The sequence below is a fragment of the Cibotium barometz genome, chromosome 43 (assembly GCF_041138505.1).
Source record: "Cibotium barometz isolate CiBa-2024 chromosome 43, ASM4113850v1, whole genome shotgun sequence".
Lineage (NCBI taxonomy): Eukaryota > Viridiplantae > Streptophyta > Polypodiopsida > Cyatheales > Cibotiaceae > Cibotium > Cibotium barometz.
The window spans coordinates 25,370,525-25,385,049 of NC_141088.1; positions in this window are offsets into that span (position 1 = coordinate 25,370,525).

Below are 14,525 nucleotides of genomic sequence, written 5' to 3' on the forward strand. Positions count from 1 at the left end.
CGATTAGCAATGCGACTATTCAATTGTAGGTGCACTAGCACATCCATCATACTCTCACGCTATTGTCACACTAGAATGCTCCTTTTGTAGGAGGGTGAAGGTAGAGCTCTCTATGCTTATGTAGGAAAAAAGAGATGGCAATCGTGATGGTTCTCTCTCATAGAAGATTGAGAAAGAAGTTGCTAATGAGAGGGAGCAACCTTCTAGAAAGTCTGTTCAAGTAGGACAATCATCTAGCATGCAAGAATCCACTAGTGAATGCAACACTTGAAAAAAAAATAGAGTGGAAGGCAACAGCAATGGGAGAGCTAGGGTTTGCCTAACTGTACGGCCACCTAATTCCCACGCACTGGGGTTCTCCCCCATGTCGAAACCAGGGGGTCCGTCAGCTCGGGCACCCCCATGTCGAAACTAGGGGGTCCGTCAGCCTCGAAACAAACACCTCAAGTTTCCCTTCATTCGGAAGGCGCATGTCCCAAAATAGGCCATCAACATAGGACGTGCATGCTCTAGGCTCGTCTTTTCAGGAGGCCACATCATTGCAAGGCATGCAGGGGGTCTGGCAAACTGCAGTCGAAAAATAGAGGGAAATCATGCAGACACCTCCTCCACTACATGGCCAACACATGGCCCTATTTCTTGGGATAGATAACCTTACATTTGGCCATTTTCAACCTAACCTGCAGCCTGACTTTCGCTCACAACCATCAACCCTGAATATGGATTCTATGGGGATCACCCCCAAGGTGGAAATGGAGTCGGGAGACGGAGGAGCCATCGGGATCGTCCTTGCGGAGCGAAGAAACAATGACGGTGGATATGGATGAGATTCGTCAAATTAATGAGGCCCTCTCCAGAGTGACCAAAGGCAAGGTTCTGAGACTCCAGCCAAGAACGACAAAACAGGAGGCGACCAACATGATAGAGTCCAAGATAAGCAATCTAGAATTGGTAAGAGTATCCCCATTTTATTACCTGAAAATCTGGTTAATGAATGGAGTTCTTCTTACCAGGCATGGGCAGTTGTGGGTCTATGTTTTGGCCCTTGTCCACCACCAGTAGAATTTCTTCGTACATGGATTAGGAATAACTGGACAATAAGGGGTTGGGAAGTCGAGAAAACTCAAATTTTTCCCAATAATTACTATTGTTCTTTTTAAAAATGAACAAATGGCTCTCAACGTACTTGGTGCAGGACAATGGATAATCAGAAATTCTCCATTGTCTGTTTTTAAATGGTCTTCGGACTTCTCTCCCTTGGGTCCCAAACCCTCGATAGTTCCTATTTGGGTAGAGCTCCCGAATCTGCAGTTGCATCTTTATCCATTGTTGAAGCTTATTGTTAACCCGTTGGGAAGGTTGCTAGGGATAAGACCTATTGATGACCTCAACCCGAGATGGCACCCCAGGCTTTAATTGAGATAGATATTACTCAAGAACTTCCAGTGAGCTTATCCATTTTTGCAAGTAATGGATACTCAATAGACCATCCGATAATACATAAGAAATATCCCTAATACATGCTTCCATTGTGGAGCTAAGGATCATTATATTAGAAACTGTCCTATTAAATTTCCCCCTCCTCCTTCTTCTAAGCCAGAAGAGTAAATGACCCTAGAGCCGGATAATCAAGGATTTCAGAATGTAGGAAGGAGGAACAAATCCTTCAGTAGTAGGAGCTGGCATCCCAAGGGTAATTCCAAAGTTAAACATAATAATAGATTTTCCCCCTTCTCATGGACCTTGCTGATCCTTCCCACCTTGAGGAAGAGTCATCAAGTGATGTGGAGGAATTTGTTCTGAGTTCTCAGGCAGCAAATAGACAAGGTACATTTGCTAAGGAAGTGGATGATATGGACTTCCAGGAAGAGTTCCATACAAAGCAACTCCTCCCCTTGTAAGCAAATGAAGAGTCCTGGGGAAGGAACCAAAAATCCCTCTTTAGCTACAATTAAACAAGGGATAAGAATAGTAACCTTAGTGACATAGGAACCTCCAAAAGAAGGCAATCTCAAGTGGGAGGAATGCATTCCCCAGACCCCAATGAGAAGACCCCTAAGCCCTCTAGGTAACCTCCTTCCAAAACCCCCAGAACATGATGCTAGACAACTTAACAGCTTTGCCCTTTAATACTAAAGGACTCACTTATGAAATTAGACCGAGAGTGATAAAAGACTGGTTATGGCAGTCACATTTAAAGCCTGCCATTATATGCCTTCAAGAAATTAAGGTTGTGGGAGACATATTGTAGAGGAATCTTTTGACAGTGCCCAAGAACAACCGTTGGTTTGTGACAGATCATAAGCAAGGTAGTGGAGGAACAGCCATGGGCATAGTTGAATCTCTAGCTATATGCATTAAATAGGTTAACATTGAGCCCAAACACATGTGGATTGTTGTACGAATTGATATAGGGGAAGACATGTTTACTGTTGTGTTAGTTTATGACTCGAGCCCTACAGGGTCCAAATCGGAGTTGTGGACATCCTTGATGGTAATACAACCACCAATTCTCTTTCTTGGAGACTTTAACATGGTGGAAGCTCAAACAGACAAATACAAACAAATGGGGCACACTATCACAGGCCAAGAAAAGAAAAGCTAGGAAGAATGCAAATTGTTTCATTCCCTTCATGATTTGGCATCCTCAAATGACTTCACTTGGAGCAATGGTAGATCAGAGCTACTAACAAGGAAGGCTCGATTGAATAGACACTATTTCATAGATGCCCTTAGTAAGAAATATCTGAGCTCAACTGTAAAAGTCATGAAGAACATTGTTCTTTCAGATCACTACCCCATTGTTGCAATTATCAAATCATCATGTGTAAGGATAAAATTTGGATGGTTCCATACAGACCCAAAATTGTTCCAAATGCCTTCAGTTCAGGAAGGAATCAAACACATTTGGGAGGATTCCTTTTCCTCCATTCGTGCTTTGGCTAGAGCTTGGTCACAAGCAGTGAGGGAATCTCAAAACTTTTTAGTATTTGTTAAAAAAGAGGTGACCAAAGCTCGTGCTCATAGAAGGAACAACAAATACTCCCGTCTTAAGGAGCTTGAGAGCCGAATGTCCACATCTCAGGATGACGTGAGTTGTGAAATTAATGTTCTCAGAGAAGAATTCAAAGCCAATATTTGAAAATATTCATTAGGGAGAGGTGGGCTAGAGAATGGAAAAATCCTTGGCATTGATGGGCTAGAGAATGGAAAAATCCTAGGCATTGATGGGCTCCCGACCAAATTCTTTAACAGTTCAAGGAAGCAGGTGCCTACCCCACCTCTTCTTCGGGTGTGGCAAGAGAGCGTCGAATATGGAGCTCTTCCAATATCCCTGAATGAAGGGATTATTAAATTGATTCACAAAAGGGGAGCAAAAGAAGACCTTTCCAACTAGAGACCAATTTCCATGCTGCCTTCTTCAAATTTGATTTTGATAAAGCCTATGATTGACAGGCTTGAATGGGACTTCATCCTCCAATCCTTAAAGGATATGGGGTTAGGTCCTCGGTTCATCCAAAAGGTTGCAAACATATTTGGGAATTCTTGAGAAAGAGTAGTGATTAATGGCAAATTATCTGCACCTTTTGAGCTTAAGAAATCTATAAGACATGTTACCATATTATAGTAGTGATGTGTGTGAACACACTTAGGACCGCCGGGGCACTTTTTCCCTCACTAGGAGGTTTTTTCCCCCGTGCATTGTATATACGCCCATTATCTTCTAGGGCTTGTTATCTTTCATTTTTGGCACTCATAATATACTACTGTGTTGTGCTCAAGCTTCCTCATCTTCTTGAAGTTGTGTGTGCATTCCTGCAACCCTAATTCCAACAATTGGTATCAGAGCAGGCTTCCTCCTCCCGGGCAGCATCACCGGCACCTGCCGCTTCATCTCCTCCGATTGCGACGAGGTTTCACGAGTGTCTGCAGGTTAGTATATGCCGTGGGAGAGCCCGCAGGGCTTGGTCATTTCAGAATTTTGATCTGAGGTCATTTCGCCCTCCGTTATTTGCATTCCAAGTACTGCGCAGGCAAAATCGTCCTACTGTGCAGATTTTCTGTCAAGATTAAAATCTGCAGGACAGGTGCCCATTCGTCTGTTTTGGGCTGTGCTACATAGCACAGGTCGATTTTATACAGGTTTACCTCTTACAGACAGCATTTACATCTAGTAGTACAGTCATTGGCCATGGCTGACAACAATGATGTATTCCGCATGTTGGCTGCTGAGGATAAGTTGGATGGCACCAACTATCCATTGTGGGCATATATGATGCGACATGTATTGGTAGCAAAGGGGTTATGGAATATTGTGCAGGGTATTGATGCACGTCCTATTGTGGCTGGGAATGCTGCAAACACATCAGAAACAGGTACTGTTGATGATGGTGCAGGCACAAGTGCTGTAGCAACTGTTCGAGAACCACCACTTTCAGCAGAGCAGATTCGGTGGGATGGTAGAGATGCGCAGGCTCATGCCTTGATTGCGCTGTCTGTCAAACGTACCATTATCCCACATATTCGCTCTTGCAGGACTTCTAAGGATGCTTGGGATGTACTTGCCACATTGTATCAGGCAAGAAATGAGGCTCGTGTTGCTTACCTCCGAAAACAGTTGGAGAGTGAGCATATGAACGAAGGTGATTCTATGGATAGCTTTTTGACAAAGATCAAGGATTTCAAAGAGCAGCTCATTTCTGCAGATGAAATCCTGTCAGACAGTTCACTTGTGCAGACTGTTTTGAATGGTTTACCAGATTCTTATCAGGGTTTTGCTTCCACTCTTCGCTTGATGATGAAAGGCAATCCCAATGCCTTATCATTTGAGGAGTTAGTTTCTGTTTTGCTGCAAGAAGACCAGTCAAGGCAAAACAGGAATATTATGCGTGTCGCAGATCAAGCTTTTGTTGCTAGTCAGAGAAGCGGGAAAGGTAAAGCTGGCTTTTCTTCTAGTAAGCAGAAATCTGCAAATGCTGCGCAACCAAAGAAGGAAGACAAAGATGAGAAGAAGGGTGACAAACAGAAGACATTTTGCAAGTACTGTAAGGGAAATGATCATGTCATCAAAGCGTGTCCTAAGCTGGCTGCGAAAGAGGCTAAGAAGAAAGAGGCTGGTATGGCTGTTGTTGCAGATGCCTCTCCTTCTAACAATGAATCTGCTAATGTTGTGCTAGATACAGAATGGGCATTCAATGCGCAGTGCAGTTATGACCCATCTTTGCATGACACATGTATGTCTGCAGTAGATTCAGATGTATGGTACTTTGACAGTGGTGCCACTAAGCATATCACCTCGCAGCGCAGTTTATTCACCTTCCTTGAGTCTGCTCCCACAGGGAATACTGTCACTTGTGCCAATAACTCCTCTTATCCCGTTGAAGGAGTTGGACAGATTGTGCTGAATGTTGCAAATGGCAACACCTTTACACTTTTTGATGCATTGTATGTGCCAGGGATCAAAAAGAATCTGTTGTCAGTCTCCGCATTTGCCAAAACAGGTTTGGTTATAAAATTTGTGGATGACAGATGTACTGTTCATGATCTCTCTTGTGGTGACATCATTGTAGCATCTGGTTCACTATGTCGAGGGCTGTATAAGCTCAATATGGATGGCAAATGTGTAGAGGATTCAGCATGTGCTATTATGGATACGCAGGCTATTTCAAATGCAAAACTGTGGCATGCACGTTTTGGTCATCTGAATTTTGCAAGTTTGCTGCGCCTGCAGAAATCTGAAATGGTGTCTTCTTTGCCTAAGCTTGAGGCACCTGTCAAGCATGTTTGTGAGGGCTGCATATTGGGTAAAATGCAGCGTGCTTCCTTTCCCAAAGATGGATCAGTGAGAGCTGAACGCAGATTGCAGCTTGTTCACAGTGATGTTTGTGGTCCCATGCAAACTCCATCATTTGGAAACTACCTTTACTTCGTGACTTTCATTGATGATTTTACCAGGCATGCATGGGTATATCCTTTGAAGGCAAAGTCCGAAGTGTTTTTGTGCTTCAAACAGTTTTTGGTTATGGCTGAAAATGTGTCACAAAGTAAGATGGGCACCCTCCGTTCAGATCGAGGGGGGGAGTATATGTCTTCAGAATTTAATGCATTTCTGGCTGAGCGTGGGATAAAACACCAATGTACAGTGCCGTATACACCACAGCAAAATGGTGTGGCTGAGAGAAAAAACAGGTCTCTCATGGAAATGGCAAGATGTATGGTTAAGAGTCAAAGTCTACCACATGGTTTTTGGCTTGAGGCTGTCATGTGTGCCACTTATGTACTAAACAGGTGTCCCACCAAAGCATTACAGGTTGTCACTCCATATGAGGCTTGGCATGGCCGCAAGCCATCTGTTGGCCATTTACGTGTTTTTGGTTGCCTGGCATATGCATTAGTGCCTGTGCAACATCGCAGAAAATTGGATGACAAAGCTGTCAAATGTATTTTTGTTGGATATAGTGCTGAGAGCAAAGGCTATCGTTTGTATCATCCACAGACAAAGCGCATTTTGGTTAGCCGTGATGTTGTATTTGTGGAAGATGCAGTTCAGCCCTTGGTTTCATGTACTAAGGAGACAGATATCAGCTCACGTGATGTCTATGATACATTGTTGCCTCTTTTCAGTGGTGCACAGTCAAGTGCAATACCTCATGAGGCAGTTTTTCAGCCTATGCAGGTTTTAAATGATGGCACAGATCAGCCTATATCTGATGCAGATGTGCATGATGCACTTGAGGATGAGAGACAAGAGATTGAGGGCTCTAAAAACATGCCTAGATGGCTGGTGCAGACTTTGCGTGACAGCAAGTTGGATGCCCCTTTGTCTAGTCGCACTCGTTCTGGCTCTCATGGTGCCTCTTATGCGTCAGATTGTTATGCATTGGCTGTTTCTAGTATGTGCGATGAAAGTGAGCCTGTTTCATTTGATGAGGCACAAAGTTCAGAAAATTGGATGGCTGCTATGCAAGCAGAATACGATGCTATTATGAAGAATGGTACATGGTCTTTATGTGACTTGCCCCCTGGCAAGAAGGCCATTGGCACTAAGTGGGTATACAAATTGAAGCGTAAGCCTGATGGCACAGTGGATCGCCATAAGGCTAGGCTTGTTGCAAAAGGTTATGCTCAAGAGAAGGGCATTGATTTTGATGAGACTTTTGCTCCCACATGTCGTATGACCACTGTTCGTAGCATCTGTGCATTAGCAGCTCATAATGGTTGGAATGTACATCAGCTGGACATAAAGACTGCGTTCTTAAATGGAGATTTGCATGAGGAGGTGTATGTATCGCAGCCTCGTGGTTTTGTTCAAAGAGGGCAGGAAAACAAAGTGTGCAGGTTAAAAAAGGCTTTATATGGTTTAAAGCAAGCTCCACGAGCTTGGTATGAAAAAATACATGCATATTTGACTGCACATGGGTTTCAGAATAGTCCAACAGAAAGCACTTTGTATGCTAAACGTGTGGATGGTGTACATCTAATCATTGCTCTCTATGTCGATGACATGCTGCTCACAGGACCAAATGAGAGTCATATTGCTGATTTTAAGGCTGATTTGAATGCCTCTTTTGAGATGTCAGATTTGGGGCATTTGCATCATTATTTGGGGATACAATTTAAGCAGTGTGATGGAGGTATTGCTTTGTGTCAGACAAAGTATATTGAAACATTGTTGCGGAGATTTGGCCTTGAAGACTGCAAGCCTATTGCTACTCCAATGGAGACAGGTTTGAAGTTGAGTCTTCATGATGCTGGAGATCACTTTGATGTCACACTCTATCAGACAGCTGTTGGTTGCCTCATTTATGTATGCATTACGAGGCCAGACATTCAGTTTGCAGTCTCACAGGTGAGCAGATTTATGCATAGCCCAGGCATTAAGCATTGGCAGGCAGTGAAGCGTATCTTTCGCTATTTGAGTGGTACTCGGCATCTTGGGTTGTTTTATCCCAAGGGGGGATCATTGTCGCCAGATTTACATGCTTTTTCAGATTCTGACTGGGCTGGTTGTTATGACACACGCGTATCCACGAGTGGTTTTTGCTTCATGCTTGGAAGCTCATGCATATCATGGTTGAGCAAGAAGCAGCCTACTGTGGCCACTTCTAGTTGTGAAGCTGAGTACAGGGCAGCTTTCACAGCTACGGTTGAGTGTGTGTGGCTCAGACGCCTTATGGCTGATTTGGGTGTTGGGCAGCCATCTGCCACCACCATCTTCACTGACAGTCAGAGCGCATTGGCAGTTGCGCGGAACCCAGTGTTCCATGCTCGTACGAAGCACATTGAGGTGCACTACCATTATGTCAGGGAGAGACTCTCTGCAGGAGAGATCAGTTTGGCTTATGTGCCAACACAGGATAACCTTGCAGACCTTTTCACAAAGGCTCTGCCTCGTGAGAAGTTCGAAGCTTTTCGCAAAGCTTTGGGCTTACTCCCTTTTGTGGATTCGTCCACATAGCTAGACACTTCCCTATACATGAGTGCTAGCTCTTGTTCACCGCATCACTCCAGGGGGGATTTGTTACCATATTATAGTAGTGATGTGTGTGAACACACTTAGGACCGCCGGGGCACTTTTTCCCTCACTAGGAGGTTTTTTCCCCCGTGCATTGTATATACGCCCATTATCTTCTAGGGCTTGTTATCTTTCATTTTTGGCACTCATAATATACTACTGTGTTGTGCTCAAGCTTCCTCATCTTCTTGAAGTTGTGTGTGCATTCCTGCAACCCTAATTCCAACAAGACAGGGGTTCCCTCTAGCCTCTCTCCTTTTTGCGATAGCTGCAGATGCTCTAGGCTGGCTTGTACAAGATGCAATGCAGAAAGGGGATATGAAAGGTATTGAATTGCCTCACAACAAGGGTCAAATGTGCCTAAATATTTTTGCAAATGAAACCAATGGATTAATTCATAATGATGACAAATCTATCAGAACTTTCTAGGAATGCCTTCAGATCTTCTGCATGGCCTCCGGGTCCCGAATCAATCATCAAAAAATAGGGATCAAAACAATGATCAATGACCTTCCAGATTGGATTGTTCAATAGGGATGTCAAATCTTAAAAGAGGGTCATATTTTTTGGCTGCTAGGCATTCCAATGGGCTTCAGAGTCTCATCAAAATAGCAGTGGTAGTGGGTTGGGGAAAAAGTTAAAGCAAAGTTTGATAGATGGAAGGGATACCAACAGAACTTAGCAGGAAGATTCCTGGTGCTCAAGCACATTCTTATACCTACAACCATCTACTTCCTATCGTGTTGGACACCATCCAAGAGAAATATCAAAGAGCTACAGTCATTATGTAGGAACTTCTACTGGTCAGGAGATGCGAACATGTATAAAATCCCTAAGGTGGCTTGGAATTATTGTACACAACCTAAACATAAAGGAGGACTTGGGATCCCAAATATAGAAGACCTTGCCACTCACTTGGCAGGCTAAATGGATTATAAGAAGCTTGTCCCAACCAAATTCAGACTAGTCAATACTTATTCACAGGAATTTGAGTGCTCACATAAGATGACGAAGAGACCACAATGGAGAAACATTCCATTTGTGCCTCTGTTCCTAAGTAGCATTATGATCAAACCCTTTGGATTGGAGTTGGTGAGGAGCTTTTGGTCCTCATGGAACAGAGTAAAAGGTCTCTTCTGCCTTTCAAAGAACACCAAGAAAGCAGTTGGCTTCTTTTGTAAGGATTCTATTTGGTTCTCCATTTGTCTACATAATAGTGTGGACACTGATAGTTTGAGGAAATCCAACAAACTTTCAAAAAAGGGAGTTCAATGCTGGGAGGATATTTGGGATTTCACAACTCAAACATGGTATGCAGCAAAAAAACTAAGGATGCTATACAAAATTAACTGAGAGGATCTCTTGTTCATTCAATCGAGGATAAACCACTGGGATCCTGACAAGGCAATGCTCATACAGTACAGAAACCCCCTCACCCTAGATGCACTTAATTGGGGACATTCTAACTCATTGCTACCCATCCCCCCCTGCACTTCCATGGAATGCTCATGCATGTGAGATTAAACTATAAATGGAACATCCTTTGGGATAGAAAACAGTGGGAATTCCACTTTTCACTCAAAAATCTGGTCAAAAACTATTCCCCAAAAAAAATCAATCTTACTTTGGCTCATCATGCATAAAGGTATCTTGACATGCTCTAGAGCCAAAAAAAATTTGGGAATCGGCGACGGATTATGCCCCTGATGCAGACAAGAAGAAGAGAGCATCCCTCATTTGTTTGTCTCTTGCAAATTTAATAAAAGTCTTTTGGATTTGATTCACTAATGCCTCTCCTTGGTCAATGTCATTCAGTTAACATGGAAGCAAATTCTTCTTGGTGATTTTATTGGATGTTCATCAAGGATATGGAATGTAATAAGAGCTGAATATCTTTGGTGTGTGTGGAATATGAGAAACTATGCAGTGTTTCAAAATGCAGTATCACTCAAATGCCTTGGCCTGAAGAGTGCTCTGTATGTGTAGATGAAGATGATTTTAAAAGTGGATAGGACTGTTTGCCGAGCCCAAAAATCTCGGATCGAAGTCAAAGAGATACTTGCAATAAATGAAGCCTGGGAGGAATATGAAGAGAAAATCAATGGCATCAAAGCAAACCAGGCTAGCCAAGAACAAGAATGGAATGAGGTGGGGAATCAACTATCGGTTGAAGAAGAAGAACTTGCACAAGCCATTATGGCTTTAACTAATCTGAAAAACACTATCCAGGAACTGAGTTAAGCTTCTCTAAAAAGCTTGATGTATATGATATGATAGAGTCTTTTTAATAACACATTATCTCTTGTTCTGATTAAAAAAGAAGAAGATATTTTTGATTTTGTTTTTTCGAACGGTTTTTGTAAAAGGAGGAATGAACATGTAATTGGGGATTTTATTTTTATTGGCAGGCCAATAAGCGGCGCATCAATGAATTCGGCGAGGTCGATCGGGCCAACCTACAATTTAAAGAGCTTGTGGTGTACATAGTGGGCCCCATTGTAGGCTGCCTTTTAGGGGCCTGATCCTACAACTTGATCAAAATTCTTAGAGAATTTCAAGCATCCCGTTTTCTCCCACAACAAATCCTTGAGAGGCTCTGGCCGTGGTGGTGGATAAAAGTTTTAATTTAACTTAAACTAAGCCTCCTACTCTTCATATATCATCACCCATAACATTACTCTTTCCCCTACTTCTTACCTAGTTAATTAAATCACACAACTACTTTTTCCTTTATATATCATCACTCATAAATTACTCTTTCCCTTACTTCTTATCTAGTTAAATAACCACACTCATAAATTACTCTTTCCCTTATCTAGTTAAATAACCACACTACTGCTCGCTTAACTCAAACATTTTATTAACCTTCACTTGCTTAACTACCTTGTTTATTATTTTCCACGTAATTTTATCCTCCTTACTTTTCAAATATCACTCTCTTCAAAGGCTTCCCGCATCCACTCATGGGCTTCAAATGCCTTATAATTCTTCATATATATCATTACCTTACTTTAATCTCTCCAACCATACATATGCCACATTTAACACGATAATCATTAACTTCTTTACCAATGATATTGGGATTGACTCATCGTCACCGCGCAAAGTTTATCCTCATCTTTGTAATGTCATCAAGTTACGATATCATGCTTTCTCATCCTTAAATTAATACCTTCATCACCAAATATGTAATTACGCATATGTTTTTGAGATGACGAGTCTACAAGATTTTTAGATTGAATATGAAGTTTGTCTTCACCACATGAATTCTAATTACACACAATATGCACTAAGAAAGATTTCCTTCTCTATGCATTAAATACATGGTAAGGATAGGTTAGCAAATCATAATATATGAAAATTTAATTGGCTACTCTGTCACTTAGCATGAGTGTGACCTCCTAAGGGGGGGCTTACAAACATTTCTAGACAACTATCACCTCAAAAAAGAAAGTCATTCTCTTTTCTTGGCAAAAAATTACACATGCCTTCCATGCATTTGGTGAACAGCTAGTCATTTCAAGGTTCTTTGTGTTGAAGGAAACAACTTTTTTGTTGAAACTTGGAAGGTACCTTCTTGGGCCCAGTGGGAGGGATGTTCACTCCTTGTCACATGGTGGGTTATCCCAAACGTTTTTGGAGAAATTATCCATGATGCACTTTTGGTGGGTCCAATTTTGCTTGTTTGTGAAATGAAAAAGTGTTAGATAACCCTTTTTCTCCATTCAAACCATATTAAATAACAAAGTGTTACTTGTTTGTGGAAGTTTGTGGGGTCCTCCTTAGTATACAATACACACACGCTATGGGCCTTCAAAGTTATCCTTAAATGTGACTTACCATTGTACAGAGGTCAAAATATTTTGAAATATGACCGCTTTGTTCTTGAACATATCAAAAGTATTAGTATCTTTTTTTGAAAATATGGACTCGTGTCAAATCTCACACTCTTAACCATAAAATCACCCACCCACCCACCTAAGCAACCCATGGTTTCAAACTCAAAGCCCTTGTTGTGAATGCATCTCTCTCTCTCTCAATCAACATATACATATATACATACATATATAAGTACACACACACACACACATGTGTGTGTGTGTGTGTGTGTGAAGAGCTTGTCTTAGTCTTGTCGAATTATATTTTGTTGGGTATTTCCTTCGATCAGCAATGCGACTATTGAATTGTAGGTGCACTATCCCATCCATCATACTCTCATGCTGTTGTCACACTAGAATGTTTCTTTTATAGGAGGGTGAAGGTAGAGCTCTCTATGCTTAGATGTAGGAAAAAAGAGATGGCAATCGTGGTGGTTCTCTCTCATAGAAAATTTGTTGAAATGTGCAATGTAAAATGTGGTGTGTGAGTGTTGACCAAAAGAGTGGAAAAGGAGTTGCCACATGGATGATGATGTGTAAAGTGGGATAAGGCTAGAAAGCCTATATCATTTTATGGTTCACTTGAGATATGCAATAGAATTGAGTGTTAAGTGTGTAATCTCTCTCTCTCTCTCTCTCTCTCTCTCTCTCTCTCTCTCTCTTATGGAGTTCTTAGTGTGGTTTAATCCACCCTAATTATGTTGCTTAATCTATGTCCTTCACCATGATCAATCCAATTTTAGGATTGTTTAACATGGTATCAGAGCTTGGGTGGGCTCTTGGTCATGGTGAATATTTATGTAAAGATTTATTGGTTATGTGTTTATTTGATTAAGTATTATTTTAGGTCTATTATGAAAAAAATTAGCACACTCATTGTCATTAGTATTGCATTTGGAGAGAGATTATGCCCATGGAGATTTTGGTTTATGGTGCTATCCAAAGAAGCTAAAAATGGAGATTTCAGCAAGTATGAAGGCTATGGAGTCTTTGGTGTCAACAAGGAAGCTGTCAAGAAAAGATTTGTGAAGGTATTTTGGATTTTGCCTCATTGATTTTTTGGTTTGAGCATGGAAAAATGCTCAGTGTAAAGAAGGGTTGCTGATTTATGGGATGAGAGCTCCCATGGATTCTTTGCAAAATGGGCAAAGACTATGAAGGTGCAGGCTTATCCAAATAAGGGATAAGTGGTGGGTTGAGAATGGGGCCCATGTTTATGCACACCAAAGAGAGGGTTGTGCTAGTTGAGTTTGCTTAAGGAATATGAGTAAACTTGTGTGGAAGAAATGGAGACTTTCATAATGGTTTTGCACCCGTTTTTTGATTTGATAGACCATGTGAAAAGCACCCTTGAAGGTTCAACATACAAAGAGGAGAGCATGCAAGGTTATGGAGGTCATTTGGGAGCTCACAATGGTCATAGTGATGGCTGTTGGAACCTTGGAAAGAAGGGCTTGAAAGAGATTCAAGCAAGACATATGAGACAAATTGGAATGAGTCTATGCAGTCAACAACATAGAAGGCAAAGAAAGGCTTGTGGCTAAAATTATTTGGCATCTGAGAAAAGGAGCAAAGCTATTGAGAGCCTTGAAAATGGCATAGAAAGGAGAACCATCAGATATGGAAGCTATAAATTCATGATCACGTGAGGAAGATAAAGAAGGTTGCGACCTTATGATGATCTAGTAGCAATAGTTGCTCAAGACTAAGCTAGATGAGTAGAGAATAGAGCACATGGGTAGCAGATTTATAGAGCATGGGAAAGAGAGCACAAGCATGTCTTAGAGCTTTAGCTATGGCAAAAATCCCACAACAAGGAGGAAGGTCATACCAGAGAAGGAGTGCATAGCAAGCTTGAGTACGAGGAAGAAAGAAGCAACAAGGTAGCCATGAGTAGCTCATGGAAGTTGCAAGGAAGCTCCACTAGCACAAAGGCCATTTGCTAGAGAAAAAGCAAGCACATCAGAGAGCAGCAAACCTTTACTGTAGAGCGAATGGTAGGCAGCGAGCACACATTTGGTGAAAGACTTGAAGAAGGTTAGGCCACACTCAACAAGGGGCCTTGAGCAAAACCAGAAAGCACAACAGAAGCGTGGTGGGCATTATGAAGGCTCAGCTCAACAAGGCGTTCA